The 23,423-nt window shown below is 39.4% G+C and overlaps 1 protein-coding gene across 9 annotated transcripts in view; it reads left to right on the forward strand.

The window, feature by feature from the left end:
* The window catches only part of baiap2a (BAR/IMD domain containing adaptor protein 2a), a 136,040-nt gene that overhangs the window by 5,661 nt on the left and 106,956 nt on the right, over positions 1 to 23,423 (forward strand). The window lies entirely within an intron of this gene.

Below are 23,423 nucleotides of genomic sequence, written 5' to 3' on the forward strand. Positions count from 1 at the left end.
GTCATAGGATAGTCATAGGATAGTCTTATATTGGTCAACAGCGTTGGGAATACCCACACCTGTATACAATGTAAGATGTAATCTTGTGAGTTAGGCTGAACACTGGAAACCATTCTCATGGCAAAGCAACATTAATTATGAGAGTTTCACTCTCTTTCAATTTGGCTAATGTTAGTGCAGTGGACAGTGGACAGTGCAGTGGGTGGGAATGATCATGAACGGCAGTGTCTGGCTATAGTTGTCCTTGCAAACAGACAAGCACCTCTGGCATAAATCACATCCACATTCAATGCAGGAGCAGAGACATGCATATATACTGTAGGTCAATGCAGCATTCTTTAGCTCTTCTTGGATTTAGCAAAAGTCATGGGACATGATACTACTTCCTGGTCTAGATTGTTGGCAGTCAGTGTACATCCCCATCTAGGCAGAATCTACAAATGCTATGTCAGTAAGACTTGTGATCAAGTGATCGAGTGTTTTTGATAGATTCGCTCTTTGATTGTCTTGCCCAAAGCCTGTTAACACAGTAGGAGCTATTAAACAACTCTTGGTCAGAAGTACAGATAAAAGTCTTTGAGGCTTGAAGGTGACTGCTTACTCATACACAAGTCTGTTTGAGATTATGCAACAAAGGGGTGTAACTCTGCACTCCACCCACGATTCAATTTGATTTATGATGCTGAATGCAAATTTGAATGAAGAAAAACGAGGACTCTGTTCAGGCTGTTGCTTCATCTAGTGAAGAGAGTAGAGCTGAGAAGTGGGAGGGGATTAATTACATTATTAACATTTCTGATGCATAGTTTTATCCTTACTTAACATCTGTCTGTGCGACTTAGGTATGCAGGTTGCACAACGCTAGTTGCTGCAATGCAAACTTCCATTGTCTTTTAGCTTAAGACGTTTTCCCAGGCATTTTCCCACGTAAAAGTCCAGACCATATCTGTACAGCTAGTTTAGGTTTCACACTGCAGTGACTGTTCTGTAGTGACTGAGAGCACTAAAAAACTTTACTACGCCCTGTCTTCATGCTATACATAGACTGCATCTACCTATACTTGACATTGATTGATATTTGATAATTGGTTTGTTGAAGGGGAAGGGATGTTACACGTTGGGCATTGGCAGCTTGTCAATTTTTCGAGTTTGTTGTGCCTCCCTACCAGAATCCAACTCCTTTAAGTGAACATGCGCCATGCAGCAGAATGGATGCAACAGATTACCCTCTGATTACTTTTATTTCTTAATAAATGAGGGTCAGTCTACAGTTACAGTAGATACAGGAGTCACTAATGTAATCTGTTGACCCATTCTGCAGTATCACAAGAGGCTGTGTGAAGAGCATACAGATTTCGGCACAGCACCGGTTCTTTTTCTTCTTCTATTGTTTAACAAGAGGCCATAGCTGGCCTCAGCTTCTTGGATTTGTTCTGCATGTCTGAACCATTTTTTCAGACTTTCAGTTTTTTAAAACATTGCAATTAAACTGAACCATGGGTCAAGTTGGTCTGGACTGAAACCACTTCTAATGATTGGACCACATTATTACTGTTCTGCACCTTTTTTAGACCTTTTGTTTGGACCACCTGAAGTCAGAAGGTCCAGACCAGGCTAGGAAAGTGTGAAAGCACTCTTAAGGCCTCTGCATTCTTCCTTTAAAACAAAATCCACCTGACTATTTGTCCATCACAGGTGTTGTTTTAGAGTTTGCCCTGATTCCACGTGCATGAAGCCGAAGCCAAGCAAGCACCTTCTCTGCAAGAAGTATACTGAGGCCATTAGGCATTTAGGGTATGGTCGAGATTGTGTCAATTTGTCAATTTTGGATCACCTACATATAAATGTAACCCAAAGATCTTGCAAAGATCTAAAAAGCAGAGGGAAGCAAGGCTAGAGGAAGGGCTGGTGGTGGGGAGTTGGCTTTCACCTGTTTAAAGCATTGAACTTAAGCCACCCACTGCTTGCCAGACCCGACCTCCTGAGCAAGGGAGGGAGCGAAAATCACCCTACGCCAGCCAAGTCCTGCAAGTTGTTGGCAGCCCTTCACAAAGCAAGGGATTGTGAAGGGAGGGGTGTGTGGATAAACAGTACCTGTTGCTGTGCGCCGGGCAGGGTATGACTTGTTGAGTCCTCAGCAGAAACAGCACTTGAGAGGGGAGTGTCTCCACACCTGTTCCAAAGAGTCAACGGTGTAGGGGAGTTTACCTGGTTGGATAGAGCTGCCATGTTAGTGTATCCCGCAGTGGAAACTTGCAGGTGTGGTGCTCGACTTGCACATGCCAGTTCCGTGAGGTAATGGGCACTGATAACATGGAAAGATTCCTTTGTTTCTAACTTTTTTCCATGGTAGGGGTACAGCAATTCAGGTGAATTTTTGATTGGTTTACCTTTCAGTTGTAATATCTTGGTTCTTTTCTTATTGGCAGCGTTATAACGTTACAATCTTTTGCCAATGTTTTGACAACCCTGTGCCATAAACTGTGGAAGCTTAAAGGGGAACTAAACCCCTTGATTTTTGCTGACTCCTCCCTCAGCTCGAATTTGGGGGAAGAAAAAGCAAAAAAAAAATGGGAGCATTAGTTTGCGAGAGGCATTGGTTGATGTATTGGTTTAGAGGCAGGGCTGGAGTGAGAGCTGATTGGCTAAGCTGCAGCAGCAGCAGTGTGCCTTTGATAGTGGTGAGACGCAGATGGTTGGACGTCAGCAGGAGGGCGGTACTATTTATTTACTGATCTGCATATTGTGAGTAAAAGCAACAGTACACGGACACATCATCCATTCCTGTAGCACAGTTGAACCTGAGAAGGCGCTGCCAAGGCAGAAATGACCACAATAAAAGCGTTTTTTAAAGGTTAGGAAATGTTAATAATTTTTTTAAGCAGGATCACATTTCAGCTATTAATAGAAACACTATGGTTTATGATTTAGTGGCTCTGTAAACACTGCACAGATCTACGGGCTGCCAGAGTTGCTTGTCTGTTTATTTACAACCTACTGCCACTGTGGAGGGTATTACCTAGTATTACATATTTCTGTTACACGCATGACACTGTGCACTTCAAAATGGTAAAAAGTCTGCAAAAGTTTGGAAATGTAACATCCCACCATTTGGTACACACTATCAGGCCTTGCTCCAACTTGCTGGTGTTGAACCTCACTGACCCGATAACACCTCACAATGTATACAGGCATGGTTGTTTCAAAGTACTTCCATGATCTTTAGCATTATATCATCAATATATATTTATATCTAGTTCCCACCCAGTTGTTTGCATTCCCCAATGTCGCATGATGCTGCTAGGTTTAGGAGGACGTAAGCTGACCCACCTAGAGAGAGCTAGGCCAGATTTCTCAGACTCCTGCTTTCTCAGAGTCCCCTGTATGGATGCTTTGATCTCAGAATACATTGGTATATAGCAATTTCCAGATAATTGGGGTTATCAACAACATCTGATTACGTCATCGATGTAGAAATGTGTTCTGTCTTCACTTTCAAAGAAAAAAGCAAGCGTTCCAGGTGATCCTCCAGAGCAAAACCCAAGCATTCCTTACTCTGTAGAATTATTCTCCTCGACGTAAAGAGTCAATTCAATGGTACTCTTCACTTGTTTGAAGCACAGCATCATATTAGTTGTGATAAGGAAATTATGGTTTAAAATGATAAATATTTGAAAAACGCGAGAGAGCGAGATGACTGCACTTCAGTCTGCATGTGGAAAAATCTAGACAGGTGGTTTCTTAGCAACAACATGCTATTAAGTATTTCTGTCATTGTCGTGTCATGAGAGAGCGAGAAAGAGAGAGGGAGAGAAAGGAAGAAAGAGTGGGTTAGAAAGAGGAGGGTGATGTGGATGAACTGATGAGTGCTTAGTAAACAGGAGTGTACTGTAAAAAGCCCTTGGAGGCAGAACCATAAACTATTGCTCTTTTGTTTAGCTCTCATAAAAGACTTTTTGGGAGGGAGAGGGCTTTTAGCTTTCCCCCTCGTTTTAAATGTCCACTGTAATTACTCTCTGCTGACAGCTCAACTGCGCTGACTTACGACGCATTCACCGTCACAAGGCAGTGGTTCATTTTTCTTGCCGATGCGTTTGTCTCTTGTAAAACAACTAAACAAGTAAGCTTTCGCTACATTACTAAAGGTACGACTTTAGTAGCACCGTTCAAATGCCCAGGGGCTTTGAAGGCTGCATTTTATCACCAGCTTTCTGACAGCCATTTGGAATTTTGTGCTTCACGAAATGGGTTTTATAAGACGAGGCACAGATCGACTCCATACACCCACATTCTGCCTGAGTCTGGAGGCGGATGGCTCGGAGCCGTTGCTGCTGCTGTTGCGGTGTCTCATTGTCAGGCTCTCTCTCTCTTTCTCTTTAAAACCTTCTCTGAAACAAGACGGGCTCTTAAAGAAAGCTCAGCAAGCACTCTCGAAAATCTGTACTTTGCGTTTCAAATGTTGGCAACAAGCAGTACTTCTCGATTAATTAACACCTTAAGGTTGAAGTACTGCCGTTGAACTGCGGGCTCTTGTCTTGTTGGCACGCCAGACGGCTTAATGCAATTTCCTACTTGATGGGATCTCAGGATTTTAAAGAGTCGCCGAGAGGTTTTTCTAAGGTCTTGATGGCTGGATCTTTTCTGTGGTACAGTGTGTGAATGCAAGAAGATGCAATGGGATGCCAGCAGTAGCCTTTGTAAGAGTGGGAGGAAGATAAGGTGGAGAGGAAAAAAAAAAAAAAGCAAAAGGGAGTGGGTGATGGACAGAGGGGTGGGAAAGCTTCTGCATCCTTGTTGAAATGGTCTGTAATTGCTACATGGGAATGTGGGCCTGTAATTAGCCCCAGAAGAGGAGCTCTAGCAGTGGAGCAGGGAGCAATGCACTCTGGCGTTGGCTGGCGACCTCTAGCTGCTTTCACGGTTCGTTTAGCGGGAGTTAGTTAACAGGTAGTGTTGTGGAGAGGGAGTGCTGTAATGTTGCTGTAAAATCTAACTAGCACCCACGACTGGGAGAAGTAAAAATTAGGAATTCAAGTGGATATTTAGAGGAATAGTTTTAAAAGCTTTTTTGCTCCAAAGGAGTGCAAGGAATGTTGCTAACAAGTAATGGAAGCTTATATGCCTGTGAATAGACACTAAAAACACTGAACACAATGAAGTCAGAATCCTCAACTCAGATTACGTCCATTGAACCACATGGAGTAGTCTAATCTGATCATTTATGTCGTTTTTGAGCATGTATCATGCTCTAATCAAGGTGCTTTTGAGTCCAGTAGCTGTCAAAGTACTTGCCCTATCATTGTGAGATTACAGTTGATCCCAGTAAACCCCACTGCCTCCCGGTCCCAGACAGCACAATTGGCTTGGCTCTTTTTAGCTGGGTAGGATTGCCCTCCATTACCATTACATATCAGTCCCTGTAATGCTAGCCAGCATAACAGTTTTGGCAGTTAAGCTTTCCTACAAGTTTAAAGATTAATCGATTAATGTTTCTGGAGGCAATTTTGATCACCAGTTGCCACTGCTGATCGGGTACTGATGTCCACTTTGAAATTGTCGAGCAAACTTTGTAGTGCATCTTCATGCAGGGCTTCTTTAATGTTCTGTTTATTGTTTCTCAAGACATTTTGAACTTTGTCAAACTCAAGAGCACATAAATTCCCATGCAGAACTGCACTGAGGAGCTACAAAGTGCTATTTTCCGAAACCTTCTGTACAAGGATAAGTGATGTACTCTTGAGAGGGGTATCCAGTATTTATTCTACTTCTTCCAGAGGCATCTTATATTTATAAAGTCAACCAATGTAAAAAAAAAAAGCCAGACTAGTGACATTCTACCTGCACATGGAGCAGGGATCTCAATACTGGATTTTTAGGATTTCTGCAGCTGTTTGTGAGGTCCATATTACCATCTAGTTGAGGCTAGAAATGATGGAATAGGAAATTGGGAATGAGGAATGGTCCTGCAGGGACATGGGATCTTGCACAGAGCTTCAGTTACTTGCAAAATATTGGTTATTTGATCTAACGAGCTCTATAAAATATTGGCTAATAGCCAATCGTGTCTTTGGTCTAAAAAATTGCCAATATCAGTGCAAAACCAATTGATCCTTCCATCTTTAATTCATGCCAAGATTTAGTAAGTTCTGCCCAAAGGTCACAAGATTGTTTCACAAAAGAATCCTTACATTTTATCTTCTCAGGACTCTCTTAGATCTCTAGTACTGTTCTTCATTTATCTCATAATGAACTGGAAGGTCAGAGTTCCATTCTTTAGGGCATAGTTGCTGTATTGACCTCATCTTCAGTCCCTTGTAATCAATAGGATCTGCTCTGGTCTGGTTTTAATCTACCCAATATGTTCTTTAAACTTTCAGAAGGTTCATCTCATTTACAAAAAGGGTTGTTTTAAGTAACAATCCATGCAAAGGTTCTTTTAGGACATTGCCTCAAGCAACCTTTTGACCCCTTGGCACCTTGAACTTTAAGAGGGTAGGCAGCCTGAAATTTGCAGCATTCTCTTTTATGGGACGAGTTGAATCCCTGTGGTGAGCCACTATGGCGTGAGGTCACACTACCTTTCTCTCCGGATGTCATCCTTGACATTTACCACTCAAAGAAAGATCTCATTAGTGCAGCCTCCTCAGAGGTGACGATGGCTGCTGATGACTCCCTGCTTCCGGGGTGTAGAGGAGTAGAAGCCAGAAAAATGTTAGAGGAAGTGATTGATGCAGTTGTATTAAGGAGTTTTTGAGAGCAAGCAGGGGATCCTCAGGTCATCAGTCTTTTGTATTTGAGAGTTACATTATTGATGAGCAAACCTTTGACTGGGGATGGACAATTTGGCTAGTAGTGTGATATGTTATGTCACAGTAAAATACATTATGCTTCAGTATTTATCATGGATATCAACATCAGCACTTGTAGAAGACTGACCAACTGTGCGTTTCTTAATAATCAGAGTGGAATTTGTTCTGTTTAACAGTAAAACGATATGTTAAATATTTAATATTCACAGTTTAATAGTATTTTTAAAAATGTAGCGCTACTAGTTCTTGTTTTTTTTTCATTCCTTTGGAAATATTGTGACGTTGTGTATGTGATTTAAATGTGTCTTTTAAGTATTGTTTTAATTTGGCTTGAGTGTTGCTTGAATATCACTTGAATGCAGCTTAAATTTTATTTGAATGTGCCTTGAAAGCAGGTTGTTCACATTTTGAACGGGCTTAAATGTGGGTTGCCAGTGGCTTTAATGTGACTTGAATGAATCTTGATTTTTTTTTTTTTTATTGAATGTGGCTTAAATGCGGTTAGAATACGTTTTTTTGCAGCTTGAATGTGACTTGATCACAGTCTGAATGTTGCTTGATTTTGGCTTGAATAGGGGTTGCCCACAACTTAAAACTGGCTTGTTTGCGGATGGACGCTGGCTTGGACGCTGCTTGAATGCAACCTGAAAATGGTTTGGATGTGCATTGAATGTGGGTTGCTCCTGGTTTGAATTTGGCTTGATTTTGGGTTGTATATAAGGCTTTAATGTGTTTTGAAATTAGTTTGAATGGGGTTTGGTTGAGGCTAGAATGTGGCTTGAATGCTGTTTGAATGTGGGTTGCTCCTGGTTTGAATTTGGCTTGAATATGGGTTGTATTCGGCTTTAATTTTGCTTAAATGTCACTTGAATGTGGTTTGCAATTAGATTGAATGCGGATTGGTTGAGCCTTAAATGCACAATTTGAGAATAGTCTGTTCTGTTGTCAAATATCACTATAAATTGTGTATTGTAATCACAATATGTATTTTTGCCATATTGCCCAATGTGTTTGTTTGGTCTGTGTTCCAAACTGATATAACAGGTGCTGAGTTTGAGGAACATGATTAGATTTCAGTGTTCTGGGATATCCTTTGCGTACTTTGTTGAGTAAGGGTCCAAGGGGCATCGTTTTAGTATATTTTAAATCCGTCAAGTCGAAAATATCGCACAAAGTAGTGCCTCTGCTACGGAGATAAGCCCAGATAATTAGTTAGAGAGACATTCAAAATCTGTTCCCAATTAAGAGCTCAAAGAAAACGAATCCGTCAAAGCGGTAGGGGGAAGAAAAAAAAAGCCTACTACACACACTGTAGTTTCCATGGACACCAGTACTGAGTTGCTGGGGCGGGGAGTGTTGCGCAAGGGGTCAGGAGGTTATATGGCTGAAGAGATCTGAGTGAACAGAATTTCGTTCCGAGGCCAAGGACGACAACAGCGAGAAATAAAGTGTAGATCTCCGTATCAGTTGCTACTTTATCTCATAATGAAGTTTGAGGGTCAGAGTTTCATTCTGGATTTTCTTCAGAACTGGTGTGTACTTTTCTGTGTTTTGAACACCTGTGGTATTCCTCTGAATCAAAAAGATCTGCTGCAGCCTCCTTTCATTTTGATTTTTAAAATGTATTTATTTTTTTGTGTTATGGATGGATTGATGGGATTCTGAGCTTGTGTCATGGACATAAAAATGTAATTCAATCTCATTTCCATGCTCACGTCTGCTGCCATGCTTCTCTGGATGATACAGATGTGCTGATTTTAATTGAGTCACGTTTAGAGGTTTACAACACAGTCAAACCAGCTTTATAGCTTTTAAAATCTACTTAGATTTAGTAAGAAAGTTTTGAACTAGGTGTATACTTATTACTGTTACTATTACTATTTACAATGACATGCCACAAGTCATGGGACAGGATTCTTCGTGTTAAGGTACTTGCATCAGATTTTGGGCAAAAAAAGCACTATAAATTAGGGCTGCACAATATATTGTTTTAGCATCAATATTGCAATGTACACATGCACAATAATCACATCATGCATCGTGAAATACATTTTTTTTCAAACTTTTCTGTTGCATACAAAGACACCACTTCAAAACAATGCACTCTGTTACTTTTAGGTGCACCCTTTGCTGACTCAAATGTGAAAATGCACACGCACATAGCTTGTAGCTTGTCTAGTCCATGTGAAGAAATTGCCAATAGAATAGGACCATGGAGCATGATAGGCTTCAACTAATAACCATTTTTGTTATTGTTTGATTAGTCGATTAGTTGTGATTTATTCTTTGACATGCCCTCCATTTGTATTTCCAACTGGTGAGGACAGCTAAACATTTAGGCCCCAAGACCAATTTTGCAATACATTTTGATAGTTTGATGTACCTATATTAAACTAAAAATTACAAAGTATATTATAGGAAACATGCCCACAGACTGGATATTATTGTCAAGAGATTCTATGATACATTTGACTATTTCTTCCATTTAAGCGATAGCTCTCTTAAAATTGATTGATTGTTCTTAGAAAATACAGCTTTATTATTAAAGTCTGTGGTTACCAAAACATTTGCAGCACCTTACATATAACAGTAACTTAATTTTAATGGAGTTGACAGAGTACAGTTTCTCCGTAACACTAGTTTAACTAATGTTAGTGATGTTAATGAAGAAGTTAAGCCTGTTTAAACTCACCATAGCAGCTTTCTGCAGTCATTTAACTCACCATGGCTAATATAGAAGTCAGTGCTTAAACTGTACAGAGCTAGTAAAGACAGACTAAAGAGTATTGTGGAGTAAAATGTGCGTGTTTGAGTTTAATAGACACAGTGCTGCTATTACACTGTATGTACATCTCACTCTATCTCTCATGCGATGCAAGTCCCACCTGCACCGAAACCTCATTTGCCAACTAAGCATGAGGAGAGGCCAATCAGCATGCTCAGGATTTGTCCCTCTCTCTTTTTGTCTTTCTCTCTTGCCCTTTTTTCCTCTCGCATGCACTCTTGCTCGCACTCTCTCTCGCTCTCTCTCTCTATCACACACTAATGACGTGTCAACAAAGAAATTCTGCACACACACACACACACACACATATATATATATATATATATATATATATATATATATATATATATATATATATATATATATATATAGTTGACGTTGTCTATTAAGCCGAATAATCGTTGCAGCCTTATAGCATGAACCCATTGGCACCATGTCTAATACAAGGCCAGTGTTAGAGTGATCTACAGTTTAGCTGCCCAGCACTGAGCTGTGGAGCAGTGAAATATCCGCACCTTACTAATGGTTTTGTTATGCCATCAAATCCTTGCAGCATTGCTTCAAAATTTAGTGGAAAGTTTTCCCTGAAGACCTGAGATTGTTTCTCCAACAAAAGCAGGGTCGATTTATTTTCAGTGTTGTGTAACGCTACATTTGGTTTCACTTTAGGTAAAGTAAAGTAAAGCAGAGCTGAGCAAAACTGTGCCACTGAAACGAGTTCTGTCAGTTTTGTTTAACATTCTTTTAGCATAGATTAGAGATGACATGATACCTCCTTTTGTATTCCATTACTGTTACTGGTATTGAAACCTTGAAGTAAGCTGCTCCTAGCCCACAGGAAAGATATGATTAGATCATATTTATTCTTTGCTTTCAGCTGATATCCAATAAACCTAAGGTGTCATAGGTGTTTTTATTCATTACTCAGATACAAGTATAGATACTAGTGTTCAAAAGATACTCCTGTAAAAGTTTAAATATCAACTGAAACATTTTACTCAGGTAAAAGTATAAAAGTAAAAGTAATGTGGCACATATGAGCCAATAGTAGACTACCCTCCTCCCCATTACACATTTTATTAAAAGCCATAATGACTATAATGTTAAAAATAAAATGTTAATGTTGATAAATTTGTGATGCACTAGTCTCCCAATTTTAGCTGCATGTATGCCCAATTGAGAATAAATGTGTTTTAGTAGAATTTAAATATATTAAAGAAGCTTAGTTGGACTGGAGTTTGTCTGGAGTTCTCTTGAGTCTCTGCACGGATCATCTTCATACTAGGCTACATACGTCTGCTATGTTCTTGCTGGAGTGTGGGGGGGCAGGACGTGATGTGCAGGTGTGATGGATCACAGTATAAACCAATGGGGTGTCGGAATATCGGTATATGTTTATGCTTCTCTACATCCAACCACAATCAGATTCACTCTATTTGGATGGAGATATTTTTCTGCATAGGGTTTTGTTTTTAAATGATGAGAATCAAATAATCAAAACAAGCTGAAATGAAATTGGAGTAATGAGGCTATTTTTGAAATGTAAGTAGTAGGAAGTTCAGATAAAAATAGAAAAAAATATTCAGCTGAAAAATCTTGTATAGAACCTCTGAACATATTCAATAAAACTTTGATTTCTTTGAAAAATTTGATTTGTAATTAAATAAAGGGAATATATGATTGTATATTTTGCCAAAACTGTCCAACAGAAAAACTTCTAATTAGGGGTGGGCAATATGGCCCTAAAATAATATCACGATATTTCATGGTATTTTCACGATAACGATACTCTTGGCTTTATGACAAAAAAAAAAAAAAAATACACTACTGAAACAAAACGATATGATATTGCACACCCCTAAATGAGATATTAAAAAGATACAAGAAATTTTGCAGATTTGTAGCAGAAATAAATGTCACGATACTAATAATAATGCACTCCAAATATCTCCATATATCCAGGATTAAAGTAAAATAAATGATACTGGACAGATATAATCTGTCTCTAGTAGATATTTAATAGGAAATGAGAACAGTGTGAATTTTTTTTTTTTTTTTTGCTTAAAACAGCCAAAAAGTGGTACCCTGATGTGATAATTAGGGGTGAGTGTTATGGCATGATATATTAGGGTATAATATCGTTCACAATATTCAAAAATGTTGGCGATATTATCGCGTACGATACGATATGGCACACCCTTACTTATAATATTAGATATTCATTCAGTTTTTGGGTGTGTGTTTATTCAGACACACACCCTGTCTTGTCCCTGTAACAACTTTCTTGTGGTCTTGGCTACAGAAGTATGCCTCTGTGGGTGTTCTCAGAACCCTTTGTGAAATTCCTCATTTATTTTGAGTCGGATCAAATGATTAAGGGTTGTTGATCTTTGTCCTTTAAAAAAAAAAACTCCGTGTAGTCTGACATGTCCCAGAATGCAAGGCTGCGAGGCTGCAAGGCTTGGGGTCTGTGGCCGTCGACTGATCAACAACCGTGTGAACAGTGCGAAGTCCTTGGCAGCAAGGTTGGTCTGGCAAGCATCTAAGAAAACAAGCTTGGCTGTGCTTAACCTCCCCCCATCCCCCCACCCCCTCCACCACAGCGTTAAAGCAGAGGTGATTCACTTGCAGTGCATTCTGGGCATTCCTGCGTGTAATGAGCGGGTTCTACAAGTGCCCTTCATGGGATCTGAGAAAGAAGCTAACTGGCTTGGCATGGGACTGTGTGGTTGGATGCCTGTTGAGAATGAAAGGGTGAAGAGCTGCACTGAGCACAGGATAGCACTCCTGACCTTTCGGTGGGGTCGTCGTGAGGGAATGTAGTGAAAAACATCTCTGTGCTTTTTGAAGTTACACTTTAATGAAGTGAGCGTGACTGTTTGGACTGGTAGACATGCATTATGTACACACCACACAGCCATTAAACTCTTGCACATGTCCACAGTTAATGAGAATTAACACATGCACGCAGTTGGACAGCTTGCTGAGGTTTCATTTTAATGTGAGGGGAAAAGCAAGCAAGCAAGCAGGCAGGCATGTGAAGAAAATCTTATTTTGCACCCTTGTGAGAATAATTTATAATGAATAAGCCAAGAGAAAGGACTAATATGGCAAGGATGAAATATCACAATGTTTGAAGACTTTTCACACTGCATTCAGTACATTATGTACCATGATATTTAGTTTTCTGGGGTTTGATCTTCTTTAGAACAGAGTAAATACTGCAGCAAAACAGTTAAGTCATTTAAAATCCTTAAAAAATATTATAGGTGTTTACATAGGAGCTCCACATAAATCTCTCTTTACTAGTGGAATGTGGAGTTAATTAATTTTCTTATTAAAGCAAGGGAGGTCAATAGAAATATAAGTGAATTATAAGGAGGAAATTTTTGCACCGTGTTCAATAGGGGTGTGCTATATTGTATCGGCCGCAATAATATTGCCAATCTATATATATTTTTTTCCCCCCATTTTATGCCGATTCTCCTAACATTCAGCTGCTTTTCAGCTGTCTATCCCCCATCAAAAGTTATGCCGCAACACAAGGAGGGTGAAGACTAGCACATGTGAATTGCCGAATAGCAACATAGCACACTCGGTGGAAAGTTGCAGCGACACGGTTCTGATACATCAGCTCACAGATGCAGCTTTGTGCTGATCTATATTAACATAGGGGTGATAAGGGGGAAAAAGTGCCATCTACCCACCCAGAGAGAGAGCAAGGCCAGTTGTGCTCTCTCAGGGCTCCGGCAGCTGATGGCAAGCTGCATGACCAGGATTCGAACCAGTGATTTCCTGATCATAGTGGCGGCGCCTTAGATGCTGGACCACTTGGAACCCCTTTATTGCCAATAATTTTAACACAAAAAGACCCTACATGTCGTGATATTTTGATAGCTTGAAAGCAGTTTGGTTTGAACTTGTTTGGCTATTTACTGTTTTTACTTTTAATTCTTTGGTTACAGTATGCATGCTTATATACTTTTGTTGGTACATTTTGTTGTTTTGTTACATTTTTGTTCTTCTACAAAATCGTAGAGTCAGAAGCTTACGAAATAGACAGACAAAAAAAGACATTTATAGATTTAGTTTCTTCTGAATATATAAAACAATTCTATTTATACAGAATAAGATTAATTTACATTATTTTGTTGCAGTACATATTTAGTCATATCACCAAGAAAATTGTTATTGCACAAATACCCTAAAATATCATGATACAATTTTACGACCGTATAGCCCACACCTAGTGTTCAATACATAGGCTGATCCCAAGGTGAAAAAAGTAGTTTTAGGATTTTTTATAGGTTGGGATGTATCTAATAACTGTGTAATCATATACAAATAATCATTATTTTTAGATTTGTTTCAGATAGCACAATACTTGACGTACCCTTTTTTTTTTTTATTACTATGAGGTGCAGCTGTTCTGACAGTTTTTAGAGCACAGTGTTAAAATACAAGTTGTGAAATTGTCGTCATTTATGTTAAAGGAGCTGCTGACATGAAATCTGCCCTAATTTTAATTAATGTCATAAGTCACTGCTCAGTTTAGGCCAAAAAAACACTCAAATTAAAATTACCAAACCTTTTTTTGGTTTGATAGTCAGTAACACACATAAATGCATTAACTGAATAATTTAATAGGACAAATTACAAGTACAAAGGCTTTTTAACCGATGCTGAATTTTTTGTTTGTTTTCTTCAGAGACGTTTTTCTTCTGACTGCGGCAGTGTGTATATATGTGCGTGTGCGTGTGTGCGTGCGTGCGTGTGTGTGTGTGTGTGTGCGTGTGTGTGTGTGTGTGTGACAGAGAGAGAGAGAGAGAACATTCCTGTGCACAGAACTGGAAGCTGTTTGTTAGTTCACGATCTTGGTTGCTGCGGCTGATCTTGTGACTGAAACTGAAAATAAAACATCTTTGGGATCCATGTTGGAAGACAGCCAGTGGCCAACTTTGCTTGACCTTCTCTTGAAAGAGAGAGTAATGGGTGAAAAGAAAGAATCTTACCTGCTCGTGGGCTCCTCCTACAGTTGCAGAGTGCAATGCAAGCTAAGCTAAAAAAAAAAAAAAATAGATCAGGGACAATATGTTTCTCTCTCTCTCTCTAGCTCTGTTTCTCTCTCTAGCTCTGTTTCTCTCTCTAGCTCTGTTTCTCTCTCTAGCTCTGTTTCTCTCTCTCCATCTCTGTTTCTCTCTCTAGCTCTGTTTCTCTCTCTCCATCTCTGTTTCTCTCTCTCTAGCTCTGTTTCTCTCTCTCTAGCTCTGTTTCTCTCTCTAGCTCTGTTTCTCTCTCTAGCTCTGTTTCTCTCTCTAGCTCTGTTTCTCTCTCTCTAGCTCTGTTTCTCTCTCTCTAGCTCTGTTTCTCTCTCTAGCTCTGTTTCTCTCTCTCTAGCTCTGTTTCTCTCTCTCTAGCTCTGTTTCTCTCTCTCTAGCTCTGTTTCTCTCTCTCCATCTCTGTTTCTCTCTCTCCATCTCTGTTTCTCTCTCTCCATCTCTGTTTCTCTCTCTCCATCTCTGTTTCTCTCTCTCTAGCTCTGTTTCTCTCTCTCTAGCTCTGTTTCTCTCTCTAGCTCTGTTTCTCTCTCTCCAGCTCTCTCGCTTTTTCCAACTGTCTCTCTTTCTCTAGCTTTCTCTTTAGCACGCTCTCTCTTTAGCGCTCTCTCTCTAGCTCTCTCTAGTTCTCTTTCTAGCTTTCTTTCTCTAGCTCTTACTAGCTCTCTCTCTCTCTTTCTCTCTTTCTCTTTCTCTCTCTCTAGCTCTGTTTCTCTCTCTCTCTAGCTCTGTGTCTTTCTCTCCAGCTCTCTCTCTCTTTCTCCAGCTTTCTCTCTTTCTCTCTCCCTCTTTCTCCAGCTCTCTCTCTTTCTCTAGCTCTTACTCTTTTTCTAGCTCTCTTCCTTTCTTTCTTTCTTTCTTTCTTTCTTTTTCTCTCTCTCTCTCTCTCTCTCTCTCTCTGTCTCTCTTTCTCCAGCTCTCTCTCTTTCTCCAGCTCTCTCTCTTTCTCTAGCTCTCTCTTTCTCCAGCTCTCTCTCTAGCTCTCTCTCTAGCACTCTATCTCTATATTTTTCTCTGTTTTTTTGCTTTCTGTCTTTGATGGCACATTTGGAATATGGAATATGAAGCTACACTAGCATTTATATCCTCTATTTAAGGTCTCAGTTAAGCTCAGTAACTCAGTAACACTTTACAATATTCTTAGTAAAAAAAAAACATCACTGCATTACTGTTTACAGTGTGTCCCTCCCATGTTCTTTTCCATGTATTACTGTCAATCTGTAATCAGACAGTTAGCCACTTTTGACTGGAAACACAAAACTAGTTAACATGAGATGAACACAACATGAGGGTTAGGATTTTTGTAAGTTTTGTAAGGATTGTTTGGGCCATGGCTTTACTTAAAGTTCAACAAGAAGCTGGCCAGTGCGGTGTGTTGGATAACGCTACCATTTATTCTGTTGTAGCTCACAGCAACGAGTAAAAGCTAGTCCAATATTTATTCTCGTCTGGTCTACTCTTTTCTTCTCTTCTTCCTTGCTTTTTCATTTTGCGTTGACGTGTGATTGGCTTTAGTCAAAAATGACTGACATAGTCTCCGCCCTTTGCTGACGCCCACTGGTTCTTTGGCCTGCACTACCAGGATTGTGACCTCTGGAGCTTAAAAAATGTTACTGCATAACAGTTCAGAAACAGAGCGTGGAATCATATGTTCCCACGATTTGTTACACCCCTATTAGTCACATTTCACATCTCAGTGGAGCCTAGACTCGACATGAGAGGAATGATATTCTGCTTATTCTGCCTGTTGCACCTCAATGGAGTGGTGCAGTATTTTTCAAGCTGAAATTTTACTTCTTTCAAAATTATAAATAATCAAGAAAATCCTACCCAGTGTCTCATTTAATGCAGTTAAGCCATAAAGGAGAACTATGGTGTAATTATGAACTTTTGTTGTAGTAAAACATGATAAAAAGTACATACCTTTGATGAATAGCCCACCTCCGTTCTCCCGCGGCGTTCCGAGATCCAGACATTTTAACAGTTTGTCCAAACTCCTATTAGACTGGGTGACAAGGGGCATAATTTGCCTCGATAAATCACTTTTCCATTGTTATCCAGCTCAAAGTAGCTACACACCTCCTTGCTAGAATCCGGAGAGCCCTGACATTTAAAACGAGGCATTAATAACTTAAAAAGTGCACAAGAAGCTTATTAAAAACCTCTGTTTACATCCTATAACGCGAGCTTCAGCTCCGAGCACTGCCATTGCTCCTGGCTCCTGGCAAATTATACCCCGTGTCACCCAGTCTGACGGGTGTTTGGAAAAACTGTTCAAATTTCTGGATTACGACATGCTGTGGGAGAACGGAGGTGTGCTATTCATCAAAGGTAAGTACTTTTTATCATGTTTTACTAAACCAAATGCCCATTTTACACCGGAGTTCTCCTTTAAATCCAGGTTGCTGCAGAAGGCCCAACATTACACAGTTACTTTTGACCGCACACACACACACGCTCGCGCACACACACACACACGCTCCGTCTGCTCAAGGCCTGTTTGCGCAGCCCTGCTGCATATGATTAACGCAACAGTGTTTCTGGATCATTCATTAAACCGTGGAGAGAGAAAAATCACATCACAGGTGGCAGCGGTGGCGGCGGATCAAAAATATCATCGCTCTGCTGAGGGGATTGGCGAAAGGAGGCGAGCCAGAAGGAGAGGCGAGACGGAGCAGTCCTGCAGGAAACATTTTAACAGGGCGAACGGGATAAAATCCCGACACACAGAACAAGCAAGTTATCTAAAGCACTTTGGCGCAAGGCCCGCTGTGGCTTTGGCTGCCGATGTGAGGGAGGAAGGGCGTAAAATATAATGCTCCATCTCCTCCTGCTGTGAAAAGCCTTGCATACACACTCCAGCCTTTTTTCCCCCTTCAGGATTGATCTGACTGCTTAAGTAGCGCTGTTCTCCCGTCGACTCGATTAGTGACACCTGGCTTCTCAATACAGATCCAGATACACAGATTCACAGATACACAGAGACCAGACCAGTTAAATATCTTAACCTGATGGATTTATAGCAATAATGGGCTCCATTATCGGTATCCTACATTGACATGCCAAAAGTCATGGGAGAGAAACTAGTATGTGTGTAGGCCTGTCCCAATAATAGTTATCAACTATCAATCATTTTTTGCTGACCTCAATATTGCCCATTATTTTTTTCTTCTCATTTATGCAAATCAACAGATACTGTGAGTCCCCTAGTGGAATATGCAACCACACTATTGATCAGTATACCTGATGAGTAATCATTGTAATCATCGTTATCGTGACCGGTGATATTGTGACAGATTATGGATGGTTGAATCCCCACACAAGTGCAGAAATAGTTTATTCGTCCTATTCATCCATCTGGTAACAACTATTGATTGAATAAGACCACAAATTTCACAACAGGTATGAACAAACCTAAACCATCTCCGAACTGAAGCAACACTTCATGATCAGTTTAGACACCGTTACATACTGTCCAATGACTTTTGGCATGCCTGTCTAATGTGTACAGGTGAATAAGTGAAGAGAGAAAGAACATTTTGAGAAGAAAGTAAAAAGCAGTACTGATGATTTTTTTTTTCTCTACAATTTTTTCTTTCTCTTTCTCTTTTCGTGCTTATATGACGCTTGTTAAAACAACACTTACAGGACAGTACAATTAGGCTACATTTACACAGTTCTCAAATCCATTTTTGCACAGAGTTGGGAATTCTGGGCCGATAACGATATTACTTTTATCTGCCGATCATCGTAACTTTATCTTTCTAAAACTATAAAAAAAAAACTTATAATGAGCTTAAAATAGGAAGATTTTGAAGTAGCGCAGCCAGTATCAGTCTGCAATTCTGCAGATGCTTATGATTTCTAAAAAATTATTAACTGATACTGATTAGGGGTGGGCGATATGGCCCTAAAATAATATCACGATATTTCATGGAATTATCGCGATAACGATACTCTTGGCGATATGACAAAAAATACACTACTGCAACAAAACAAAACTTACATTTTATTATTGTATACGATGTGATATTGCACACCTGAGATATGATATTACACTAACTGAGATATTAAAAAAATACAAGAATTTTGGCAGATTTGTAACAAAACTCCATATTTCCAGGATTAAAGTAAAATAAATGATACTGGACAGATATAATCTGTCTCTATTAGATATATAATAGGAAATGAGAAATGTGTGAATTTTTCTTTTGCTTAAAACAGTAAAAAAGTAGAACCCTGACATGATAATTAGGGATGAGTGATATGGCACGATATTTCAGGGTATAATATCGTTCACGATATTCAAAAATGTTGACGATATTATCGCGCACGATACGATATGGCACACCCCTAATACTGATATACAGATATTTCGATATCATTATGCATCCGTATTTGTATTAGAGTTTAGATTCTCTGCCCAGGCCGAGATTTCCATGTTGCACGTTAGAATGTTAAAATCACGGGTGCCGAGTGGTCCAGCAGTCTAAAGCGCTGCCACTATGAGCAGGAGGTCCTGTTGGCCCTGCTCTCTCTGGGTGGGTAGATGACACTCTCTCCCCACATCACTCCTAGGGTGATGTCTGCAGCACAGGGCATCTGTGAGCTGATGTATCGGAACCGAGCCGCTTCCTCAGAGCGCGCTGGCTGCTAGGCAATGCTGCATCAGCAGCAGCTTGAAAAGAAGCGGTGGCTGACTTCACATGTATCGGAGAAAGGATGTGTAAATTGGGGAGAAAATGGGAAAAAATTGAAAAAATTGTTTAAAAAAAAAAATTGTTCACACAGCTCTGGGGATACTTGTCGGCATTTCGCACTTGACTTGCAGCGCTGTATGGAGCTGTAATAACAGTTGTCGCTCATTCAAACAGCTTGAAAATGTTTTGAAAGCTCAGTTTTAACGCTCTACTTACTAAAAAAAAAATGTCTGGTTTAAATTGGGCTCTGGCTTATAACGACCAGGCTTGGACAGAAAGTGCTGGATTTTTTTGGCTGGAATTTTTTGGGCCCGATCTAATTTGTACCCCGTTCACCTTATAGTTGGTGCCAGATGGATAGTACATTCAATTACCAAAGTTGTACGAGCGTTAAACATTCATTTATAAACACACATGGTCACGTGTACCAGGAGATATGTTATGTTATATAATTACCACCCACAGTGCAGTAGTAGGTAATGATTGTGAGGTGAATAACTGACGAGAGGCCCAAAAATAATAAAATTTAAAAAATAAAGGCTTGTACTGACAGTTTCTCCCTCTGGATTATCACACACCATTATATCTGCAGTCATTTTAGTAAAGTGGGGAAACAGCTGGCATAGCACATGAGCAGAGCACATTTTGGAAATTTGGAAGCAGACCAGTGTTTTGGAGGAGGTTGTTTATTAATCAGACACCAAATGATGTTTTGCACAGAGCAAGTGGGCGAAGAGGCTGCCAGCACGGCTGATGAACATATCTGTGGATCCATCTAATTCAAAGCACCTGCTGAAAACACATTAACATGGAATTTAATTGGATATCTGCTTTTTCCCCTCTCTATCTCTCTCTCTCTCTTTCTCTCTCTCTCTGCGTAGTTATTGCAGTGTTCTTGCAGTATGCTTGTTTATCACGGTGCTCCAAAGCCAGTATATCAGTGGAGCTTTACTGGCTTATTTCTTCTAGAATTAATTTTCTCCCTCAGTCCTGTCACTCACATGAAGAAAATACCTTGTGCTTTATTGCTGTTGGCAGTGTTATTGCTCAAGCTTCACCACGTCTTGCTTCCTGCCACCTCAGTGCCTGTGGGCTTGATTCTCTTCAGCCTTACAGGTGACACAAACAATGGCACACTAAGTTCTTTATCTTCGGGGTGTCTTAAATCTGTCTTTTTTTTTTTCTTTTCTTCAAAAGATGAGAGGGAAGAGAGCAAGAAGTCAGTGATGTGGGGATATGCTACACATTCAGATGTAGTTGTAGGTTTTACCTACACTAGTCTAGGGGTCGGCAGTATGGCTTTAAAATAATTTCACAATATTTCAGCGTATTTTTTTGCAATAGTGATATTGGCAATATGGCAAAACATTAATTTTCAAGATTAATTTTAAGAATAAACTTAATGCAACAAATTCTAAAGTTTTATTTTCTTGGTCATATGTGGATTAAGTAAAGGTAAGGTTTTTAGCCTAGAGTTTAGATTCTCTGATTTTGAATGCTATTTTTATTTTATATAAAGCAATGGCATGATAACCACAATATAGCAACGTTTTTTAAAAAGGTACATAAGTTAGAATGGGATAATCACGCAGCTCTGGCCTGCGCTGTGTGTGTATTTGTTCGTTCAGAAAGTTTTTTATATTTTAAACCTTGTTAGTTATATTAGAGTAGATTAAAGTCATTGTAAATTATATTATTTTTAGTCTATTTTGATTTAATGATTGTGCAGTGCATAACCGTATTGCTGTTTTTTGTGTTTTTACACTTAAACTATAAGCTAAAAAATTAAAAGGTTTGTTAGTTTAGAAAGTATTTTATATTTTTAATCCATCATAAATTATATTATATTAGAGGAAAGTCATCTATACATCATTCTTGTAGCCTAATTTATCAATGTTTAGGCTGTGGTGGATCATTGTTCGCATTGTTTGTGTTTAATCTTTGGGAGATCTGTTCTTAATAATTATAATTTTTCTTAAATAATAGGTCTGAGCTTCTTCAGTGTTGCAATATTAATTAACATCATTCTGAATAGATTTCGCTCATTCAAACAACTTGAAATTGTTCTTAAAAAGCTCAGTTTTAACGTTATACTTACAAAAAAAATGTCTGGTGTAAATTGGACTCTGGCTTATAATGACATTTTATGGGGCGAAACGGATCTGGCTTGGGCAGATTGTGGATTATTTATTTATTTATTTATTTATTTATTTGAGCTCAATCTAAGCTCTACTTCAGCCTTTAAACATCTTTTAACGCTTTCAGACCTAATTTATGTTCCAGAAGTGAAAAAAATGGAAACAGGATTTAGTAAATACATAAATAAATACATTAATTAAAAAAAATACTTTTTGAACATTGTTATTTTTACCCCATATAACTTTTATTTTACTTATTTTATGTCACAAATCATCCCTATGCATTAAAACAATTTTTTTTAATCCTTATAAATTAATTGCTGCCGACTCTTTTAGGAGGTGTATTTGTATTAAATTAAAACGACAGTTATTCTATTGTTCATCATATTTACTTTTGGGGCAAAATATCTTTCAAAAATAGTAGTTCCATGATTGGAATACATACTGCTATTCTGTGACTTAACGTATCTGTCCCACTATTGTTTGATTGTCTACGGTTCCAACCAAGTTCCTACCTCCTCCCAATCTGTGATGGGCATGTTCTTGCCATGTCACCGAAGTTGAAGTGGTGTGTGTATCTGTGTGTGTGTGTGTGTGTGTATATGTCCCCCTTACAGCGAGTCAGGAATAACCCGGCTCAGTCAAAGTGCCTGCCGGCCTCGGATTCCAATTAGCTCCTGCAATTAGGCTGGCAGATGTAGCACAAGAGGACTGGGATGGATGATAATTTTAGTAACACTGATGAAAAAAGCGTGGAAAAGAAACCACCTGCCAATCCCCCCCACTCTGCACCGCCCACCCCCTGCAACTTATAGCGCGTTTAGCTTCATAATCTTGTAGTGTCTTGTAATGTGGAGCGTAATCTTGTGTTTGTCGTTACGTCGTGTTGATGAGAAGCAAAGTCTTCTGGGCAGGTTAATGATGCTCTTTGTTTGGGAAGAGTTGAAGTGTGTGTGAATGTGTGTGTGTGTGTTGGTACATTTTGTTCAGCAGAGACTGGAGTACGGCCCCCTCACTGTTCTAGCTGCAGTCCATCTAGGTTCTATTTGTATGAGTATGCCACAGGAGCACTGTGGTAGAGTCTGCTCTCTCCGTTATGTAAACCTCCCACCAACTCCCTCTCTCTCTCTCTCTCTCTGTATCTTTCTCTCTTTTCACTCACATGAAGCTTGTTAAAACAACACTTAACATCATAGACAGGACTCCTGCATTGTCTTAAATTCACTGTAAATGTGCTGTAGGTAATACATTTTCAGACAGTGTGTTTAATGCCAGTGAGAAAGCACATGCTAACTTTAATGGAGAGCTAGCTAACACTAGCGACGAGCTAGCTAACATGCTAACATAACATTAGTGGCAAGTTAGCTATCGTACCGGGGATAGAACTAAGGTTAGCGGCGAGCTAGCTAACATGCTAACATAATAACATTAGCGGCGAGTTAGCTACGGTACCAGGGAGAGAACTAAGTTTAGTGGAGAGCTAGCTAACATGCTAACATAATAACATTAGTGACAAGTTAGCTACGGTACCGGGGAGAGAACTAAGGTTAGCAAAGAGCTAGCTAACATTAGCAGCGCACTAGCTAAGATGCTAACATAATAACTTTATCTGCGAGTTAGCTATGGTACCAGGAAGAGAACTAAGGTTAGTGGAGAGCTAGCTAACATAATAACATTAGTGGTGAGTTAGCTATGGTACCAGGGAGAGAACTAAGGTTAGCAGAGAGCTAGATATCATTAGCGGCGAGCTAGCTAAGATGCTAACATAATAACATTAGCAATGAGTTAGCTATGTTATCGCAGAGAGAACTAAGGTTAGCAGAGCGCTAGCTAACATTAGTGGCAAGTTAGCTATGTTAAGTTTTGATTTCCAACACAGCAAATTGTTTTCTTTAGTAAAATATAATTTTCAAATTTTATTGTAAGACTTACCA

The sequence above is a fragment of the Astyanax mexicanus genome, chromosome 19 (genome assembly GCF_023375975.1).
Source record: "Astyanax mexicanus isolate ESR-SI-001 chromosome 19, AstMex3_surface, whole genome shotgun sequence".
Lineage (NCBI taxonomy): Eukaryota > Metazoa > Chordata > Actinopteri > Characiformes > Acestrorhamphidae > Astyanax > Astyanax mexicanus.